This window comes from Bufo gargarizans, chromosome 6 (assembly GCF_014858855.1).
Source record: "Bufo gargarizans isolate SCDJY-AF-19 chromosome 6, ASM1485885v1, whole genome shotgun sequence".
Taxonomy (NCBI): Eukaryota; Metazoa; Chordata; class Amphibia; order Anura; family Bufonidae; genus Bufo; species Bufo gargarizans.
In genome coordinates, this window is record NC_058085.1 from 245,929,862 (window position 1) to 245,951,507 (window position 21,646).

A 21,646-nucleotide genomic window follows, 5' to 3' on the forward strand; every position below is an offset into this window, starting at 1 on the left:
CAGATCACGCCCCTATAACACTAGTACTTGCTGATACATTCCCAAAAGGAGTAGATTATATATGGCGCTTCCCCTCATATTTGTGTACAAGAGAGGAATTTGTGGAAAAGTTGTCCATTTGGTGGGAGGAGTTTAAATCTGATAATGAGGGACATTTGGGAGACCCACAGTTGTTTTGGAACACGGCAAAGGTAGTGATAAGACGAAGGATTATGGGATATGAGAGCAGTTTTAAGAAAAAGGCACATCTTTCCTTTAAGGAAGCGAGCCAGAAGTTAGGGAGGCTTATTCAGAGTTCTTGAGTAGTCCGTCAGAGGAATACCAAACAAAAATGGGTTACTGAGCGTCAAACCTTTGAGAAATGTGTGAAAGACAGGGAGTCCCTGAGACAATCAGAAGTGGAAGCGAAATTGTATAAATTTGGTAATAAATCAGGAAGGTTACTAGCTAACCTAGCCAAAGGGATGAGAAGTCCCCAGTATATAACATGCTTGGCGGACAAAGGAAAATTGAGACATGACCCAGCTACAATTAGTAACATAGTGGGCTCATACTATGAAGCATTATAAAAGGAAGAGGGGACGGGCGACTTGACGGACACTATATTGGACAGGGTAAAACTACCGAAATTGTCTGAGGAACAACTCCTTACTCTAAATTCGGACATAACATTACAAGAGCTGCAGGAAACCATGAAACACTTGGGTAACTCCAAAGCCCCAGGCCCGGATGGATTTACCGGGGAGTTCTACAAAGCTATGTTACCTCAGGATTCTCCGGTTTTACTAGAATTATTTAATGGAGTATTCCAGGGCCGTATGAGACTGGACAATGAAAACATGTCATATATCAAGTTGCTACCCAAACCAGGGAAAGATCCTGTGTCCCCGGGTTCTTACAGACCCATCTCACTAATAAATGTGGACGCGAAATTATTGGCAAAGATTGTAGCAGACCGTTTGGCCACATCCCTTCCCCAGTTAGTAGGGAGGGAACAGGTGGGATTTGTGAAAGGCAGGTCAGCAGTAACAAACATAAGGACTGTCTTGACGGTCCTGGATCGGGTCCAGAATCTTCCTGTTGAGGGGAATCCCCAGCCATGCTCACTTTGGATGCGGAAAAGGCATTTGACAATGTAAGGTGGGCATGGCTGGGAGCAGTATTGGATAGGATGGGGTTCCAAGGGGCTTTCAGGACATATATATCCCAAATGTACCAGAACCCGAGAGCGAGGGTGTATACCCAAGGTTTTCTGTCTAAGCCCTTTCAGCTGCAAAAGGGCACTCGGCAGGGGTGCCCACTGTCCCCACTCCTATTTAATTTAGCGCTAGAGCCACTAGCCAGAGGATTGTGCGATTCTAGTGTCTTTGAAGGTATCAAAGTGGGGGGGGATGTCAGGCAAAAGCGGCCTTGTTCGCTGATGACATAATTCTATTTCTAGCCCGTCCGGAACAACAAATAGGAAGGGTGATGGATTTACTTAGTGAATTTGGGAAATACTCGGGGTACTTCAGTAAATAGGACTAAATGTGAAGTGCTTCCCTTGGCACAAGGAGATGATGGAGAGAATATTGACACTGGGAAATTTGGTATAGCCAAACCATCGACCCAAATTACCTATCTAGGGATCAAAATAGGGAAGTTGCCGCATTCCTTATATAGGTTGAATTATCCCACCCTTGTTTGCCAAAATTAAAAAAGATTTAGATAGGTGGAAGAATTTGCCCTTGTCTTTAATGGGCAGGTGCCAATTGATAAAGATGATGGGAGCATCGAAGCTAATGTATCCTCTGCAAACGATTCCTGTCCTCTTACGTCACGCTGATGTAGGGAATCTGGAGAAGAAATTTACTCAATTCCTGTGGAGAGGTAGGAGGGCAAGAATAGCGCTAAAAAGTTAAAACTCAAGAAGGAACAGGGGGTCCTTAATTTTCCAGATCTGCGAGGCTATAATCTAGCATGCCTCAGTCGACACATACTGGATTGGGTCAACAAGACTGCATTCTACTCAAATATATGAGTGGAGTGCCAGTTAGCATCACCGTGGAATTTGGCAGCACTACTGCATACTAAAAATATCAAAACTGCCAGTTATAGCAAAGAGGTCTCTTATCCTCAGGGACACAATTATCACGTGGAAGAATGTGAGGAAATTGTGGAACTTGCCGTTTTTGTTTTTTGTTTTTGTTTTCCAAACATCTACCTTTACAGGGTAATCCCAATTTCCCTGCAGGTCAGTGAGAAATCTTTTCAAGAATGGGCGTGTAAAGGAGTGACTAAGGCAGGAGATTTGTTCCATGAGAAGGAAATCAGATGGGCATCGCTGGGTGAGCTAACAGAGGTGGAATCTTAAGAAACTGGCACAGTTCCAATATATTCAGGTTCTTAGCTATGTAAAGAGCGTTATCAGTGATTTAGCCAAGGAGGGGCAGAGAAACAAATTTGATTCCCTTTTAGGGCATAAGTGTAGAATGTCCATTTCAGAAATTTATATGATACTAAGGACAACCTGGGAAGATCAGTTAGCAGTCAATTTGTTTAAAAAAATGGGAGAATCAGCTGGGGGTTGAGGAACTGGAATCGATTGCCCGAACAGGTATCCAGGCGCTCTATAAAGCAGTACCAAATGAACAGATGAGAGAAACACACTTCAAGATACTTACATAGGGCTATTATGGATTTAATTTACCGCACTCCCCGGCTAAACCTGATAGAATGACTGCATGCCCAAAGTGCAACACCCAGGGACGGATTTGCTTCATGGGATTTGGTCTTGCCCTAGTCTGAAGAGCTTCTGGTCTCAGGTGCTTACAACTATGAAGAAGCTAGGCAATAAACGCAGGGAATTATCGCCCCTTTTGGTTATATTCCAGGCAGAGGGACAGCAACCTTCTGAAGTGGGAAGAGGCAGTGAGAGGAAGGGCCTGAATACTCTTGAACATAAGATGATGTTAGAGGCAAAGAGGTGCATATTAACAAAGTGGCTATCGACAGACGTCCCTAGTGTGGAAATGTGGTTGAGTAGAGTTAGACGCTTATTTCATCTTGAATGGTGTGAGGCTGTGACCAGGAAAGAACTGCTGGGGAAGAAATTGTACAAGGTATGGAGGGGGTTCATGGTACATTCCCAATTCAGAATATCCCTTATTGATGGGACCCTTCAAACTTACAGCGTGGTATCTGCAGGAGGACCTGAAGGGCCAGTTAGGAGATCTGAAAGTGTGAAAAACTGAAATAAATGGTCTTAAGTAAAAATAGCGAGACGTTCTTGGTAACCGAGATGTTCAGATTAGACAAAAAAAAAATGGGGATTGGGAGGGGAAGGGGAAAGGAGATACAGGGGAGGGGGTAGGGAAGCCGGGGGGAAGGAATAAGACAGTATTAAAGCAAGTTCATGCGCTTTTGATTTGTTGAGACAAAGATTTATTTCCAGCCGGAATGGCTATTTATAGAATTAAAGTGCTAAAGGGTGAATATTGGCTTTTATATATGCAGAATATATTGGCGACTATGGGGGGGGGGGGGGGGGGGGGGGAGAGAAGGAATTAAAGGGGAAAAAATGGGAAGAAAGAGGATATCTGCTTGTCATTAATAGAATGCCAAATGTATGTATGCATGTATCTACTTTTTTTCCCGAAATAAAAGCTTATTTAAAAAAAAAAAAAAAAAGAATGTAGACACTGTAAAAGCTAGTCATGGATATGTAGCCAGATTTCCAGTGGAGTCTGACCATAAATTTCATGCAACTACTGGAGAGGTATGTTTTAGATGTCTGGAATGTAAATTGAATTATGTGGTATTTAAGGGAATGTGTCATCCATATTTTTTTTATAATACCAAATAGTGAAGCGTGTTACTTTCTTTCCATTTTATGATGGTTGATTTTTTTATTTTACATTATGAACATGATCATGGGGCAGCCATCTTAACAGCATTGCAAGATATTCTTTACAGCAGCCTCATGATCATCTACACTAAAAGACTGGAGGGGACCAATTGATGTCTATACCAGAGTGTAATAGACATGTTCAGTGACCTGTGTGGAGGTCATTGTGTAGGATGGGGCAGTGATATCACCTATTGTGAGGTAGTGTTATCTATATAATGTAGTTGTTATCTGTCATTGTCCCTCTGTCTGATATGATAATGAGATGACTGCTGAGAAGTGATCTTTACAAAACAGGACATGGCAGTCTATTATCAGGACTAGTGGCCATAGTGAGATGAAACCTTTTCGTATAGCAAAAATAAACATTATAATCATGATTGACTAGCTTGATTAGCTGCTTTGTAATATATAGAAGGACAGAATGCCATGGGATGAAAGACAAAGGCCTTTCACATAGCATCATCTCTTATGTGCCACTTATATATCTGTGAAATGCATAAGTTTAGTTTACTCTTTTTATTAAACAAAAGTATTCTGAATATAAAAGCTTCATTGCTATTCGTACAACTCCCTCAGTGTGCCTGCGCCGATGACGTCATCGGCGCAGGCGCACTGAGGGAGTTCTGAGGAGGCGAGCCTCCTCATCTCAGAGCGCCTGCGCCGAATGAACACAGGCGCGCGATTTTTGAAATGCTGACAGGGCCGGCCGGAGGAGATCACGGCTGGCCCTGTCAATCAACACGACGAGGGGGGCGTTTTTTTGCGGCGGCTACCAGCAAGAAACTGCTGAAGGAAAGTAAGTAACACCATTATATTTTCATATATATCGCAGTATAAGGAATTTAACTAGCCCCAAAAAAAAATATTACTTTAGGGGGGTGACAGAAGCCCTTTAAACCAATATTTATCAAGCATATATCTTGAGTACATTATAACCTTAGTTATTATGCTTTCTATTGCTGTTTTTAGATAGGCAGAATCTCTATAGTATAGTAAGACAATATTATATAGTATGAGACTATAATACAGTATAAAAAATAGTAATGAGGCTCCTGTGTATGTGTGCAATACATATTTCTCCTGCACTGGAGGAATTTCCTTTAGGATAATATAATGTAGTACAATATAGTGTAATGCAGTATAATATAGTATGGAGGCTTCTGTACCCTCTCTAACACACAAATCTTAAAGGGAACCTGTCATCGACTTTATGCCATCTGTACAAACTGAAAATGATAATTTTTTTTTATATTTTTGATTTTTTTTTTTTTTTTTAAGTATAAAAAAAATAAAAATACAAGCTTGGTATCGGCGTAATCATACCGACCAGTAGCATAAAGTTGGTCAATTTTACTGGAAAAGGTACACAGCAAAAACAAGACCACAAAACGTTTGCACCTTTACCATTTTTATTTTACCAAATAAATAATGTATTTTCTAGCTTTCCAATTGCATATTTGAAACATTAAATGGTACTATTTGAAAGTATGACTCTTCACACAAAAAATATGTAGTCATACTACTGTACGTTAATGGGAAAATAAAAAAATATAGCATTTGTAAGGCTACTTTCAGACTCATGTTTTGGCTTTCCATGTGTGAGATCCGTTCAGGGCTCTCACAAGCGGTCCAAAACGGATCAGTTTAGCCCCAATGCATTCTGAATGGAAAAGGATCCGCTCAGAATGCATCAGTTTGCCTCCGATCAGTCTCCATTCCGCTCTGGAAGCGGACACCAAAATGATGCCTGCAGTGTTTTGCTGTCCGCCTAACGAAGCGGAGCCAAACAGATCTGTCCTGACACACAATGTAAGGGCTCATGCACATGACCATATGCCCTCTGAGACACACGGTCCGTGAGCGGGCCATATGTCCCGGAGCTGCATAGATCGTGTGCACGGGAGCACACAGCATCATAGATTACTATGATGCTGTGCGCATTGGGCGCATTGGGCACCCGTGGGACTTTTGTCCTGCTCTCATATGATCATCATTGTGGCTATTGAAATGTTTCCAGGTACAGATCCACCTGTGGAATATCAACACTTCTATCCCGCTAGGAAAGATATTTGTAATATCTTGGCTAAAGACAAATCAATAACAAAAAATTCTTCAATCGATCAATCTAATCTACTTCAGATTTTAAATGCATGGCAGAAAGAAAGTTCTAATCTTAATATTCATTGTCGACCAAACACAGCCAATGATGAATGCTCTGCCACTGTTTTTCCTATGTGTAAGGGCAAATGTTTGTTATGTAGTAGTAGGCACCTTTGTCACCCAGTATGAAAATTCGGAAAGCATTCTGGAGGCGCTAATAATTTTTAAGTCCTGAAATGAGAATTGTAATCCATCTTGCTTTCTTGTTGATTTCTGCCTAGAAGAGATAAATGCGATCACAAAAGTATTTCCTGGTAAGTAAATAGAATTATGACATTGTATACCAAATCCATAAGAATACAAAAAAGCAGACATTTTCTTGTTTGTTTTTAATTATTCTCACCTTGAGACCGGACACACACCATATTATGTGTCTGTTGGTACCAACTGGTAGGCCAGGATTCCACACAAATATTCAGTGTGCATTTGTGGCTTTAATTTGCGGTGTGAAGCTGGTGAAAGACTGGATTTGCACAGCATATTTGCAGCAAAAAAGCACAGCAGTGAATTTTAGACCCAACCAGACAACAAGCTCTATCTCTACACTTCACCCTGTTCTGCTGGCAGCCATGGCGGCGCTTCACATGTGTGTGAATCCAGCCTAAGGCCACAAACGTATTGGTTCCGTTCCGTGCGGTCCCCGATGCACAAAGAATGTTCACAAGGAGTTTTTACGGCATGTAAGTGCACCAGGTACACACCTGTGATTTAAAAAACCATATGTCTCTATGATAACGCTGGTTCACTCCTGCTGTGCCAGCACTTCACTCCCATATGCACTCCAATAACGCTGTGAAGCCGGTTTAAGACTAAGGGCGCATGCACACAAATGTGGAGGTTTAATGTGCAGATTAAAAAAAAATTTTTACGTGCAAATGTTTTTTTCTTTACCTCCGTTAACTTTCATTGTGGAGAAAATAAAATTCACACGTTACATAATTAACAGGATTTTTTATTATCAACAATGAAAGTCAATGGAGGGGAGGAAAACAGGTGACATACTTTTTCTCACCACAATAAATGTCAACATTCGTGTGCATGAGAACTAAAACAAATGTGATAGTAGTTTCAGGTGTATTGTTAGGGTAGCATTATAATGCTTTATATTTAATACAGTACGTCTTTGAATTAAACTTTTTGATGTAGATTTCAATATATTACTTTGTGATTTCCATCGCGAGAAAGCTTGGACGGAATGGGTTACAAAAAAAAAAGATCTAAGTTCGAGAATTTCGGAAAGGTGTTTTGCAAATGCTTTGTGACATAGCAAATGCCAGAAGTATGGAGGAACATAATGTTGCTCTTCAAACTTTGACCAATTCAACTGTATGGAAAACTTCAAATGGAGGCCTGGATTTGCCTGAATCACAGCAGATGTTACTGCTTTATATACCAGCATTCCACATGATCTAGCTTTGATATCCCTTCGCTGGTTCCTTAACAGATATAGTGATTATTCAGATGGACTCCAAGAATATATGGTTATAGTGGTGGAGTTCCTCCTCCTGCACAATTTTTTCATGTCCATTTCTGTTTTCTATCTACAGATTTGGGGGGTGTCGATGGGGTAGTGGTATGGTTGCTACATCGATGACCTGCTGATTGTATGGTCTGGTGATGTGGCGGCCATACCACTGTTCCTTGACTACATCAATTCATGTCTGGAGTCTATTTCCTTTAGCCGCCAACATCATAGTATACGTATATGTTTTCTAGACTTGTGTTTGGAGGGGGACTGCACTACTTCCTAAGTTATCACCACTACATATAGAAAGGAACTAGCAGGAAACACGATCTTGCATGCCTCCTCGTGTCATCCACCTCACACAAAACGTAACATCCCTAAGGGTGAATTAATTCGAGCCGCCGCAACTGTTCAAATACTTATTTGTTCGCACAAGAGGCGAAAAATATTCAGGTTGACTGGCAGGTCTTATTCTCACAAATGTATTTCCTCCTCTGTCACTGAAGTTTCAGCAATGGATAGGGTTTCTAATTTTTTTCCGGAAGCAAAATCACTGGCCCAGGTGGATGCCACATCCAAACACAAAAGCGGTTTTACCTCCTTTGTGACACAATACAGCTTGGAATATGATCGCATATGTAAAATCATCAAGAAATATCTTCCACTGTTATCATGCGATAATCAGTGGATGGATATTGTCGCGGAGGGAGTGAAATGTGTAGCAAGAAGGGCTCCAACTTTGGGAAATTTTCTGAGTCCTAGTTTGTTCTCTGAAAAAACGGTGCAGAGTTCAACCTGGCTCAATAACAAGGGCAGTTACAAATGTGGCCATGCTAAGTGTATTTGTTGTGAACATACTAGACCCACCAGGAATTTTAGATCTGCTGCTAACGATGCAAACTTTGTTAATAGTATGGCCGGGCTGGAGGGCGTAGCCTTAGGGTAGGCCAGCATGACGAGGTGGGGCGGCGGCGAGTTAGGATAGGGGGGATAGGAGTTTCTTTTAGAAGTAGGGGCGGAGGAAAAAGAGGGGAGGTCTTAAATAGGTGCAGTGTTATCCCCCAACCTGAGCCTACCGTCATGTCTGAGGTCGAGGAGTTGATTAGGCAGCTCAGGTCGAGAGCGGAAGCGCAGGGCCCACAATGGTTGCAGGCGCAGCTTCAAGGCCTGCTAGGAGTGGACAGGTGCGAGGAGTGTGGGGTCGGGCCCTTGCAGCAGGAGACGCGCCAGCCACAGCGTACTCGCCCGCCGGTGCGCCTGAGTCCGGAGTTGACCCCAAGAGTCCGGTGCCGGGTCTGGAGCCCCTCCAGGGACCTTCCACGCCGAGCGGCTGTGCGGAAGCCTCCCATTCTGCCGTCCCGCCGCGGGAGGAATCCTCGTGTACGACGGGACTCCAGCAGAGCGCAGACAGGTGTTAGCGCTCCCCCTGCTGGTGTAAGCACTGGAAATGGAGCAGGTTTGGCAGTTCCTATGGTGCCCCTGTGGGAAGCTGCCCAGCATGTTAGAGGCAATAAGGAGATGGATGTTTCCCCCTGCAGTTGTGGGGGGTGAGCAGGCTAGAGAGCCTTAGCGGGCAGCAGGACACTGGCCCTATCCTCTTCTGTTCCGGTGCTGGCGGGGTATCAGATTCTGGAAACGGGCAGCAGGACGCTGGCCTTGCGGCATCCGGAAGCAGCGACAAAGCATCTACCCCTCCCCCGCTAGGATTGGCATCGTTGGTCAGTCTCTCGACTGATGGCTACCGGATCCATGGTTGGACGAGCTGCGGGATCTGCGACTGGAAGGGACTCGAGTTCCGGCTGGTGGGATCACAGCGCCCAGGCAGCCTGGTGAGTTCAACTGGGGACCATTATCATCTATATTTAGTGCCCTGGGGGGTGAGGCCAGGGGACCCACGGGGGAGTTAGGGCGGGGGCTTCTTACCGTGTTGGGGGCTTGGCATCAATGGCACCGTTTGGGGGGGTGCGCAAGGGGGTTCCCCGCTCCCCACCTGGGGGGGGGGGGGGAGATGGGACCTGGGGCTAACCAGTTACAAAATGGGGGCGGTTCAAACCCAAGTAACAGCTGCGGTTGGGAACGCGGAGTCGTTGGCGGGAACGAGCTTGGTGTCAGTGCAGACAGGCGGGGAGGGGACAGTTAGTGTGGATGACGCAGCTCGGGGGGAGTTGTATGTCTGTTTTGAAGGGGCTCACTTGAAGCAGGACATGAGGGAGTGGATTTGGAAGGGTGAGTATGTGGAAATTTTTTCACTACTCCCTTTAGAACATTTTAATTTGGACAGGGCTAAAAAAGATGATGGTAAGAGGAGGAGGAAAAGCGCCAGTATCGGTTAATCCTGCGCACGTTTGTCAACTGGCTACAAGCCTTCGCCATATTCATGAGTATTATTGGGGAGAAAGAGCCCGAATGCTGTTTGCCGCTTTTCTGTTATCAAGATGCGATCGGGGAGGCGTACCTGGTTTATCTGGCTTTGCTTGAGCTCCTTTCCAATCCTAGTGTCGGTTTTCTTGTGGGGGGAGAGATTTCGCAATAGGAAAGTGCGTTTCCATTGTGACAATCTGAGTGTCAATTCTTTGTCGGCATCGTCGCCACAGGTAGTTCAGTTGTTGCAACGTTTGGTCCTTGAGTTTCTGGCGTTGAACGCTTGGGTGGTGGCAGTTCATGTTCCAGGGGTTCAGAACTGTATAGCTGACGCACTCTCGTTTCCAGTGGGAGCGTTTTCGGATGGCGCCGGAAGCGGAGGAGTACCCCTTGTCCTGTCCAACCTTTCTTTTTGAGCTGCTGGAGGAGCGGTAGCAGGGTTGATCAGATCGTCGTTGGCCCCAAGGACGTGGGATTCGTATGCTAGGGCTTGGGAGGATTGGAAGGGTTGGTGTCAAACGATAAGAGTGGATGTTGTGGTGTGGGGGTTGAGCTAGAAGCCCTTATGTTATTGTATATTGGGCACGGTAGGGATGAGGGTTGGTCGTTGCCAAGATAAATAAAATAGCTGGTTTAGTCTTTGGTTTACGTTTACGGAGATTAAGGGACGTTACAAAATGTTTTCTTGCGAGTCAGGCGTTGAAGGGTTGGAGGCGGAAAAGGGGAGCAGAAGATTGCAGGTGTCCAGTGTCCTTTGCATTACTGTTGGACATGGGTAGACAGGTAGGGGCAGTATGTCGGTCAGTGTTTGAGGGTTATTTGTTTAAGCTTGCGTTTTCATTAGCCTTCTTTGGGGCATTGCATTTAGGGGAATTAGTTAGTGACAACGTACGGAGAGTGGGTGGGTTGCTGCAGGAGGACGTTGATTTGTACCCCGATAGGGTGGAGTTTAGATTACGCCATTCGAATATGGATGTTAACAGGAGGGGGTATTAGATAGTGCTGTACGAGGTTCCAAATTTTGAGATGTGCCCAGTGCGTTGTTTAAGGGATTTTAGGTTAGTGAGAAAGGGGAGTGCTTTGCCGCTTTTGATTCACGAGGATTGTTCTTCGCTGTCCCGCTAACAGTTTCTGGCCTGGATCGGGTGGGTTATACAGGTCATTCTTTTCGCATAGGGTCCGCCACTGAGGCCACCAAGCACGGGGTGGGTGATGAAGTGGTCAAGAGGATTGGTCGGTGGGAGTCTGTGTTTCAGGTCTTATGTACGCATGGCTCGTCTGTAAGGATTATGTCGTTTGGGTTTGCCTGCTGTAGTTTAAAGTTCGTCCCCTAAGGAACTGGCCGGCTAACGGGGATGGTTCTCATTTTTATTTTTTTCTCGTTACAGATTGGTGCCCGGCGTTAGTGTAGATACTGGGCCATTCCTTTGTTTTTTGGGGAGTGTCGCAGGAGGGGCGACAGTGATACGTTGGTTAGGAAAGAGGCATGGTGTGGAGTAGTGTGTTACTGGAGATACACAGGTTTGTGCGGCTAGATAGAGCCCCTAATGTGTTGGTCCTTCATGTGGGGGGGGGGGGGGGGAAGTGATTTGGGGGCACAACCTTTTCGTGAGCTAATTAGGGACATAAAATTTGATTTGCTGAGAATCTGGGCCTTATTCCCAGAAATTGTCACAGTTTGGTCTGATATGGTCCACAGGCATGTGTGGAGGGGTGCTCGGTCAGTGGACCGGGTGAACAAAGTCGGGATAAAGGTGAACCGGGTGATAGGGAGGTTTATAGCTAGGAATTGGGCCGTGGCTGCGAGACATGCTGAGTTGGTACAGGGGATTGGTGCTTTCTGGAGGAGTGATGGTATTCACCTTAACACGATTGGAATCGATATTTGGTGCCTAAGGCTTCAAGGGAGCATAGAGACGGCTTTGGGGGTGTGGAGGGATGCCCCCCAAAAAAACAGATACCATCCGTATGCCATCTGTTTTTTAGCGGATCCATTGTAACAATGCCTATCATTGTCTGCAAAACGGACAAGAATAAGACATGTTCAATTTTTTTCTGCGGGGCTGCGGAACTGGCATACTGATGCTTACAGCATGCGGTGTGGTGTCCACATTTTTTGCTGACCCATTGAAATGAATGGGTCAGCATCCTACCCGCAAACTAAACGGACATAGAAACAAACAACGTTTGTGTGCATGTAGGCTTAGGAGCATGAAATTATCCAGAATTTCTGGTTATTCTGAAGCATTAACATGTACATGACAGTGAAAAATGGACAGGTGATTGATGTTTTTTTTCACCGGCCATCACATGTCCATTTTAAGACCAATGGTAGTCTATGTGGTTATTCTAATGGCAATTCTTTTAATGGTCAGTGACGTCCAAAAAGTAGAATATGTTCTATCTCGTCTGTTTTTCACTGACAAACTGCCCCATACAATTGAATGGATCCGTTTTTAACATCTGTTCCTCAGAACAGTGAAAAAAAGTCTGGAAAAAATGGAAAGTTTATCCCTTTTAATGGACTTTTTTGTACTGTCATGTGCATAAAGCCTAAGAATTCCTTTAACTGTAACTAACTTTCCCTCACCATGATCCAGACTCCACCAGGCTGTACACATGAGACACTGCAGTCAGACAAGTACTGTTTGCAACCGCAAACAGAAGTGTGATTGGTTGCTTTTTTCAATTACCGTATTTTTCGCCGTATAAGACGCACTTTTTTCCCCCCAAAAGTGGGGGGAAAATAGCAGTGCGTCTTATACGGCGAATGTAGCTTATTTTGCCCAGTTTTCAATGATACACCCGCCGCGATGCCGCGCGGCGGGTGTATCAGCTGTGAGGGAGGAGGGGCTGGGGGCGGCATCTGCATTAATAATGACAGCGGGGCCCGTGCAGTGACTATTCTACTACACGGGCCCCGCTCACTGTATAATCATATCTCTAATAGTTAATTGTTCTATGCATGTAATCGCATAATGAGCGCTAATGAGCGCTGTGTATTACCGTACTTAAAACTAGCAGCGCTCGCCGTTCGGAGCAGAGAGGAGGCAGGAGGCAGGCCGGGAGGACGGGCACTTGCAGCGTGAGTCATACGTCACGCGCCTGCACCGCCCACTTATGAATGAAGCAGGCGGCGCAGGCGCGTGACGTATGACTCACGTTGCAAGCGCCCGTCCTCCCGGCCTGCCTCCTCTCTGCTCTGAACGGCGAGCGCTGCTAGTTTTAAGTACGGTAATACACAGCGCTCATTAGCGCTCATTATGCGATTACATGCATAGAACAATTAACTATTAGAGAGATATGATTATACAGTAAGCGGGGCCCGTGTAGTAGAATAGTCACTGCACGGGCCCCACTGTCATTAAAGCAGATGCGACCCCCACCCCCTGTATTGAGGGTCATTCACTACAGGGACACTTATGGAGGGGATCTGTGGATGACAGCATAAGATGCTATATATGTGTCATTCACAGATCCTCATCCTCATAACAGTGCCATCCAGAGAGGATCCCCCATAAGTGTCACCCACAGATCCCCCATAAGTGTCACCCACAGATCCCCCATAAGTGTCACCCACAGATCCCCCATAAGTGTCACCCACAGATCCCCCATAAGTGTCACCCACAGATCCCCCATAAGTGTCACCCACAGATCCCCCATAAGTGTCACCCACAGATCCTCCATAAGTGCCACCCACAGATCCCCCATAACAGTGCCACCCACAGATCCCCCATAACAGTGCCACCCACAGATCCCCCATAACAGTGCGTCACCCACAGACCACAATTAGTTCAAAACCCACCAAAAGTGCACCTTTTTGGTTCAAAATATTTTTTTTCTTATTTTCCTCCTCAAAAACCTAGGTGCGTCTTATAGGCCGGTGCGTCTTATACGGCGAAAAATACGGTACTTCAGTTTTGATAAATCTCCCCAACGTGTTTGGAGTATTGCTGATGTGCTGTGTTTATGGAAACTGTATGTTTCTGTGCCATTTTTGCAGATATGTCCTCATACTTTACTGTTATTACATGGGACTGCATACACTGATAATGATTGTGTATAAATAACATCTACATTTAGTAAATAAATGGTTATGCTTCAATTTGAATTGACTATACAGTTTAAATAATCTGATATACATAACAATGTAATTAAAATCATTATATGTTTATTTTCATTCTTGAACAGAAATGGGCACGTGTTTACCGACATGGTGTATTACAAGTTGGCATACACACAAACAATGGACGTGAGCGACAGCATGAAATCCTGAAATAGTCACCTAGAGGGTTACAAAAACTGTTCTTAGTGAAATGATCACAGTACTTCATTCAAGTTTCTTCCCAAACACATACAAGTAAGATCTTGAGCTGTTTAATCGAATGATGCAATACTCATTTTATTGCACAATGTTTTAATGCTTAAAAGGGTTGTTCCATCTAGGACATTTATGGCATGTTCACAGACCCTTATCGTGTATCGACATCTCAGGTTTTACCTGGAGGGTGAGAGTGAGTGCCCCATTGTGAGCTATGTGATTTATTATCTGAACGCATGTACTTCTAGTTCTACTCACCTTTGTTGATGAGCATGCTTTCTTCTTTGTGATTGCTATGTAATCCTAACCGTCTTCTGATGAACCAGGGGGTAAATCTGTGAGCTATATACGCTGCATTTGTAATATATATGAAAAGCAATGGAGCGGGGCACAGCCGTAGCAAAATGTGGCTTGACTTAGGGGGAAGTAAGTGGCGGATAGGGTTAATTATGTTATGAGGGGAGTGTTCCGGTAGGATAAAGGAAGGGGTGGAGCGGGTTATGGGATGCGAGTTTAGAGAAAATTGGGGTGGGGCTTATTCAGTCAGGGATAGCGTGGGTAGAAGTTGGCACGGCATCATGTCCGTGTCACGGAAGGTGTGCAGGAAACTAGAAAAAACTAAATGAATATACGACTGACTGGATCCAAAACTAAGGAACGAAAAGGGAGAGCCCTGCATCAGACCTGGCTCTCTCCCTTACTGCTCAGCCTATGCGAAAATCCTAATGGTAGATGATCGCATATCCTCGTACCTTGACTGTATAACACCTGAACACCCTATAATAGTGAGGGGACACGACCACCGGCTCCCTACACTAGATACGGAGGGAGTCAGGGTCACCTGGGATCCAGCAAACAGAAAAACACAAAATGAACAAAACTTATCTTGTAGAAGACTCAGAAGTAGGAACAGCATTCACACACTCCAGGAAGGAATATAAACCGCAAAGTGATGCACTATGGGAAAGGATTTAAAGGGATGCAATCAGTGCAACTACATGACAGCTGAGAGAGGCTAACGAGATGAGAAAATGAAAGCAAAACAAAAGGAACCTCAAGGAGGAGGTTCTAGACATCGGTCAGAGCTTCTCAGATGTCTGGTGGTGACAGTCCGCTCTTGAAGTGTTGTTAGAACAGGTTAGGGCAGCCACAGCGGATCAGGGGTCGCAGTGGGTTCAGGAGACGCTGCAGGCGGTTGTTACGAGGGTGTCAAGAGCCACGTCTGACTCCGTTGTACCCGGGGTCAGGAAGTCGCAGCGGGTGGCTGCGCGCTCTATGTCTAAAGATTACGCTGTTTCTTAATGATAGTTTTCTGTGTTTGCCTTACTATCCTTTTTGTCTCACTCAGGGATCCGTAGCTTCTCCTCCTCAGCTGTTTCTTGTCTGTCACTCCCAATCTCCTTATATTCTCCTCTCACTTCTCTGGTTGCCAGATATAGAGCTTCCTGCCTGGACTTCTATACTGACCCACTGGAGCTGTGAATCCTGGTTGTTGCTCCAGAGTGTTACCCCCCGGATCCCTGTTGGGCTTTTTGTTGTCTTCTGTTGTCGCCCACCTGGGATTATATGTTGTCTGTATTGTCTGTCCTCCCCTTGGTGTTTTCCTTTAGAGTTAGTGGTGCGGACTAGTGTTCCCACCGCCCTATTCACTATCTAGGGCTCATCTTAGGGAAAGCCAGTGTGACGGGAGGTGTACAGGAAACAAGACAATGCAAAATGAATATATGACTCACTGAATCCAAAACTAAGGAACAAAAGGGAGACCCCTGCATAAGACCTGGCACTCTGCCTGACTGCTAAGCCTATGCGAACACCCCAATGGTGGATGATCGCATATCCTCGTACCTCGACTGTATACCACCTGAACACCCTACAATAGTGAGGGGACACGACCACCGGCTCCCTACACTAGACACGGAGGGAGTCAGGGTCACCTGGGATCCAGCAAACAGAAAATCACAAATAAATGTACAGCACTTATCTTGCAGAAGACTGGGAAATAGGATCAGCATGCACACACACTCCAGGAAGTTGTATAAGCCGCACACTAATGCATTATGGGGAGGAATTTAAAGGGATGCAATCAGTCCAACTACATGACAGCTGAGAGAGGCTAACGAGATGAGGAACTGAAAACCAAAACAAAGAAAACTCAAGGAGGAGGTTCTGAAAGGCTTCTGTCAGAGCTTCTCAGCTGTCTGGTTGTGACAGTACCCCTCCCTCTACGAGTGGACTCCGGACACTCAGAGCCCACCTTCTCAGGATGGGACCTATGGAAAGCCATGATGAGACGAGTGCCCTAATGTCCGTCACTGGGACCCACATCCTCTCCTCAGGACCATAACCCTCCCAATGAACGAGGTACTGGAGAGAACCGCGGACAAGACGAGAATCCACAATCCTAGAGACCTGAAATTCAAGATTCCCATCAACCATAATCGGAGGAGGAGGCAAAGGCGAGGGTACAATGGGTTGAACATAAGGTTTCAATAAGGACTTATGAAAAAGATTATGGATCTTCCAAGTCTGAGGAAGATCAAGACGGTAGGCAACAGGATTGATGACAGACAGGATTTTGTAAGGCCCAATAAACCTAGGAACCAACTTCCAGGAGGGAACCTTCAATTTGATATTCTTGGTAGACAACCACACCAGATCACCAACATTCAGGTCCAGACCAGGCACACGTCTCTTATCTGCCGCACGCTTATATTTCTCACTCACGCGATTTAGATTATCCTGAATCTTTTGCCAACTAGATGACAAAGACGAGGAGAATCTGTCCTCATCAGGTAAACAAGACCCCTCTCCCGAGAAAGTCCCAAACTGCAGATGAAACCCATATGCACCAAAAAAATGGTGACTTATCAGAGGACTCCTGACGACGGTTATTTAAAGCAAACTCAGCAAGGGACAAAAAAGAACACCAATCCTCCTGATTCTCCGCCACAAAACAGCGCAGATATGTCTCCAGATTCTGATTGACGCGCTCTGTCTGGCCATTCGACTGCGGGTGGAAAGCAGAAGAGAATGACAACCGAACCCCCAAGCGAGAACAGAAAGCCTTCCAGAATCTGGAAACAAACTGCGTGCCCCTATAAGAGACTATGTCTGAAGGAATACCGTGCAATTTGACAATGTGATCAATAAATGCCTGTGCCAGCGTCTTAGCACTGGGCAAACCAGGAAAAGGGATGAAATGCACCATTTTGCTAAAACGGTCCACCACCACCAGAATCAGTCTTCCCCGAGGAACGAGGCAGGTCCATTATGAAGTCCATGGACAGATGTGTCCAAGGACGGGAAGGAATGGGTAAGGGAAGGAGAGAACCTGATGGCCGTGAATGAGGGACTTTGGCACGAGCGCAAGTCTCGCAGGCTGCCACAAAACCCTCAACCGACTTACGAAGCGCAGGCCACCAGAATCTCCGAGCGATGAGAGCCACTGTGGCTCTTGCCCCCGGGTGCCCAGCAAGGACCGTATCGTGGTGTTACTTAAAAATCTTGTGTCTTAAAGCGAGAGGCACAAACAACCTCCCAGGAGGACAAAGATCAGGAGCCTCTGACTGGGCTGCCTGCACCTCTGCCTCCAATTCAGGAAAAAGAGCAGAGACCACCACACCTTCAGCCAAAATGGGACCCGGGTCTTCAAAATTCCCACCTCCCGGAAAACAACGTGACAGGGCATCTGCCTTCACATTCTTAACCCCAGGGCGAAACGTGACAACAAAATTAAACCTTGAAAAGAACAAAGACCATCTGGCCTGTCTCGGGTTCAGACGCTTGGCTGACTCCAAGTAGGCCAGATATTTATGGTCAGTAAACACAGTAATAGGGTGTCTGGCTCCCTCTAGCCAATGGCGCCATTCCTCAAAAGCCAACTTGATGGCCAACAATTCCCTATCTCCCACATCGTAATTTCTCTCTGCGGAGGAGAGTTTCTTCGAGGAAAAAGGCACACGGTCGCCATTTGGCAGGAGAGGAACCCTGAGACAAGACCGCACCCACACCCACCTCAGAAGCATCAACCTCAACTATGAAGGGTAAAGAAATATCAGGTTGTACCAAGATGGGAGCGGAAGCAAAACTCTCCTTGATATTAGAAAAGGCCTTATGCGCCTCTACCGACCAGGAAGAAAAATCTACCCCCTTTCTGGTCATATCAGTGAGTGGTTTAACAATAGAGGAATAATTCAAAATAAACTTCCTGTAATAATTGGCAAAGCCCAAAAAACGCATCAGCGCCTTCTGATTCTCAGGAAGCTCCCACTCAAGCACAGCACGGACCTTCTCGGGGTCCATGTGAAAACCAGAAGCGGAGAGAAGAAACCCCAGAAATTGAATTTCTGGAACCGCAAACACACATTTTTCCAGTTTCGCGTATAATTTATTCTCCCGCAGGATGAGCAAGACCTGACGTAAGTGTTCCTTATGAGTTTTGAAATCAGGAGAAAAAAAAAAAAAAAATCAAAATGTCATCCAAATACACTAATCCAAATTTTCCCATTAAATGATAAAAAATGCTGTTCACGAAATGCTGAAAAACGGCTGGGGCATTCATCAAACCAAAAGGCATAACCAAATTCTCAAAATGGCCCTCAGGGGTATTGAAGGCAGTCTTCCATTCGTCTCCTTCTCTGACCCTGACCAGGTTGTATGCCCCTCTTAGATCTAATTTGGAAAAGACTTTAGCCCCAACAATCTGGTTAAACAGGTCCGGGATCAGAGGAAGCGGATAAGGGTCACGAATAGTGATACTGTTCAGCTCCCTGAAATCCAGACAAGGTCTTAAAGAACCATCTTTTTTCTTAAAGAAAAAAACAGCGGCAACAGGTGACTTCGAGGGTCGTATGTGTCCTTTTCTCAGACCCTTTCAGGTTGGGAAAGATTGTATAAACGAGATTTAGGCAGCTTGGCGCCTGGGATGAGATTAATAGGGCAATCGTACTCCCTGTGCGGGGGCAAATCCTGAACTCCACTCCCAGAGAAGACATCCGAAAATTCAGAGAGAAAAGGTGGTACAGTCTTAGTAGAAACCTCAGAAACAGATGTCGTGAGGCAATTCTCTGCAAAAGTCACTCCAACCATTTATTTGCCTCGCTTGCCAATCAATGGTGGCGTTATGTTTAGTGAGCCAGGGTAGCCCCAACACAAGAGGAGTAGGTAATCCGCTAAGGACGAAACATGACACATCCTCACAATTAAACGAATATTGTGAACTATGCCCTTTAATGATTTCTGAAAAAGTGGAGCGGAATCAATAGCAAAAACAGGAATATCCTTTCCCAAAGTGCACACCTGGAAACCATGAGTTATCGCAAAATGATTATCAATGAGATTGACAGCTGCTCCACTATCTACAAAAATCTCACAAAAAAATGTTCCTGCTCTCTAGCGCCACCCTGGCAGGCAGGACAAAACGGGAACTACAAGCAAACGGAAAACCTTCAATTTCCGCCTCAACCCTGCCAATAGTAACAGATGGAACATTTTTAAAAGATTTTTTCCTTTTTGTTTCTTTATTACTCCCAGAAAACTGCCTGAATCTCCTAGAGGGACAAACATTTGCCAAATGATTTATACCTCCACAACAAAAACAAACCTTCCCATGCGGGCTGAATCTTCTATTGTCAGAGGCAATCAACCCCAGCTGCATGGGCTCCTGCTCAGAAGGGGCTGACAGCGACTGAGACCCCTGCACACAGAATGAGACCGCTGCACTGTCCTGAGACTGAGTATGACAGGAAGGAGAGATCTCTCCTCTCTCTCTAAGATGCCTGTCAATACGAACGGCCTGAGACATAGCAGAGTCCAAGGAGATAGGCCTCATGAAAGGCAAATGCATCTTTCAATCCCTCTGAAAGACCATGGCAAAATTGACTTCGGAGTGCAGCATCATTCCAACCAGTATCAGCTGCCCATCTCCGAAATTCTGAGCAGTATATCTCTGCGGATTGTTTACCCTGGCATAACAGACGTAGTCTAGACTCAGCGAAAGCAACACGATCCGGATAATCATATATCTGACCCAGGGCTAAAAAAATTCATCCACTGAACGGAGGGGCCGTGCCCCCACCGGCAGCGAAAAGGCCCACGACTGAGCGTTACCCCTGAGCAGCGATATAATGATCCCCCCACCCTCCGTTCCTCATCACCAGAGGAATGGGGAAGAAGGCGAAAATGGAGTTTGCAAGCCTCTCTGAAACGCACAAAATTCTCACTACCCCCGGAGAACGTATCCGGGAGCGAGATCTTAGGCTCAGAACAAACTCCATGAACGCAAGCTGAACCGGTCACTAGAAACTGAGAAAGAGTCTTACGGAGATCAGCTACCTCCAATGAAAGACACTGGAAGCGTTCAGTCAAAAAGTGAAACCGGATCCATGCTCGAGACGGTTTTGGCGGCTTATAATGTCACGGAAGGTGTACAGGAAACAAGACAATGCAAAATGAATATATGACTCACTGGATCCAAAACTAAGGAACAAAAGGGAGACCCCTGCATAAGACCTGGCACTCTCCCCGACTGCTCAGCCTATGCGAACACCCCAATGGTGGATGATTGCATATCCTCGTACCTCGACTGTATACCACCTGAACACCCTACAATAGTGAGGGGACACGACCACCGGCTCCCTACACTAGACACGGAGGGAGTCAGGGTCACCTGGGATCCAGCAAACAGAAAATCACAAATAAATGTACAGCACTTATCTTGCAGAAGACTGGGAAATAGGATCAGCATGCACACACACTCCAGGAAGTTGTATAAGCCGCACACTAATGCATTATAGGGAGGAATTTAAAGGGATGCAATCAGTCCAACTACATGACCGCTGAGAGGCTAACGAGATGAGGAACTGAAAACCAAAACAAAGAAAACTCAAGGAGGAGGTTCTGAAAGGCTTCTGTCAGAGCTTCTCAGCTATCTGGTTGTGACAGCCAGGGTTTTAGGCACGTGATCGGCGTACGGGTGAGGAACCCGTCTAGGGACGTCAGGGCAGTCAGGTGCCAGCCTCAAGGTGAGATAGGGGGTCACCACCTTTCCCTCCCCTTGGACAGAGCCTTCCCTTTTCCCTCCCTTTGTGTCACGTATGTGATAGGCACGCCGGTCGTGATAGCGGTGTTGCAGGGGACCAGCCCGGCTGCGGTCCCTGCTGTTTTTGTAGTGCGGGCGCGGAGGTCACGGCATCTGGAGAGATTGAGCCCAGAGATTACCCCTCGGACCCGGCGGCGCCTTGGGAGCCCCGTTAGGGACTCTCCGGTACAGCAGTGGGGTAGCGGTGCCAGCGCTGCTCGCGGCCGTGCGGGGAGGAATCCCGCTCGGCGGTCGGGTCCTGCGGGAGAGGGAAGGGTTAACCCCCCTCCTGTCTCCCAGCCTGCGTCTGCAGTCAGGGCAGGAGTGGCGGCGGCCCTGTGCTGGAGTGCCTCAGCAGGGTACGAGCCTTTG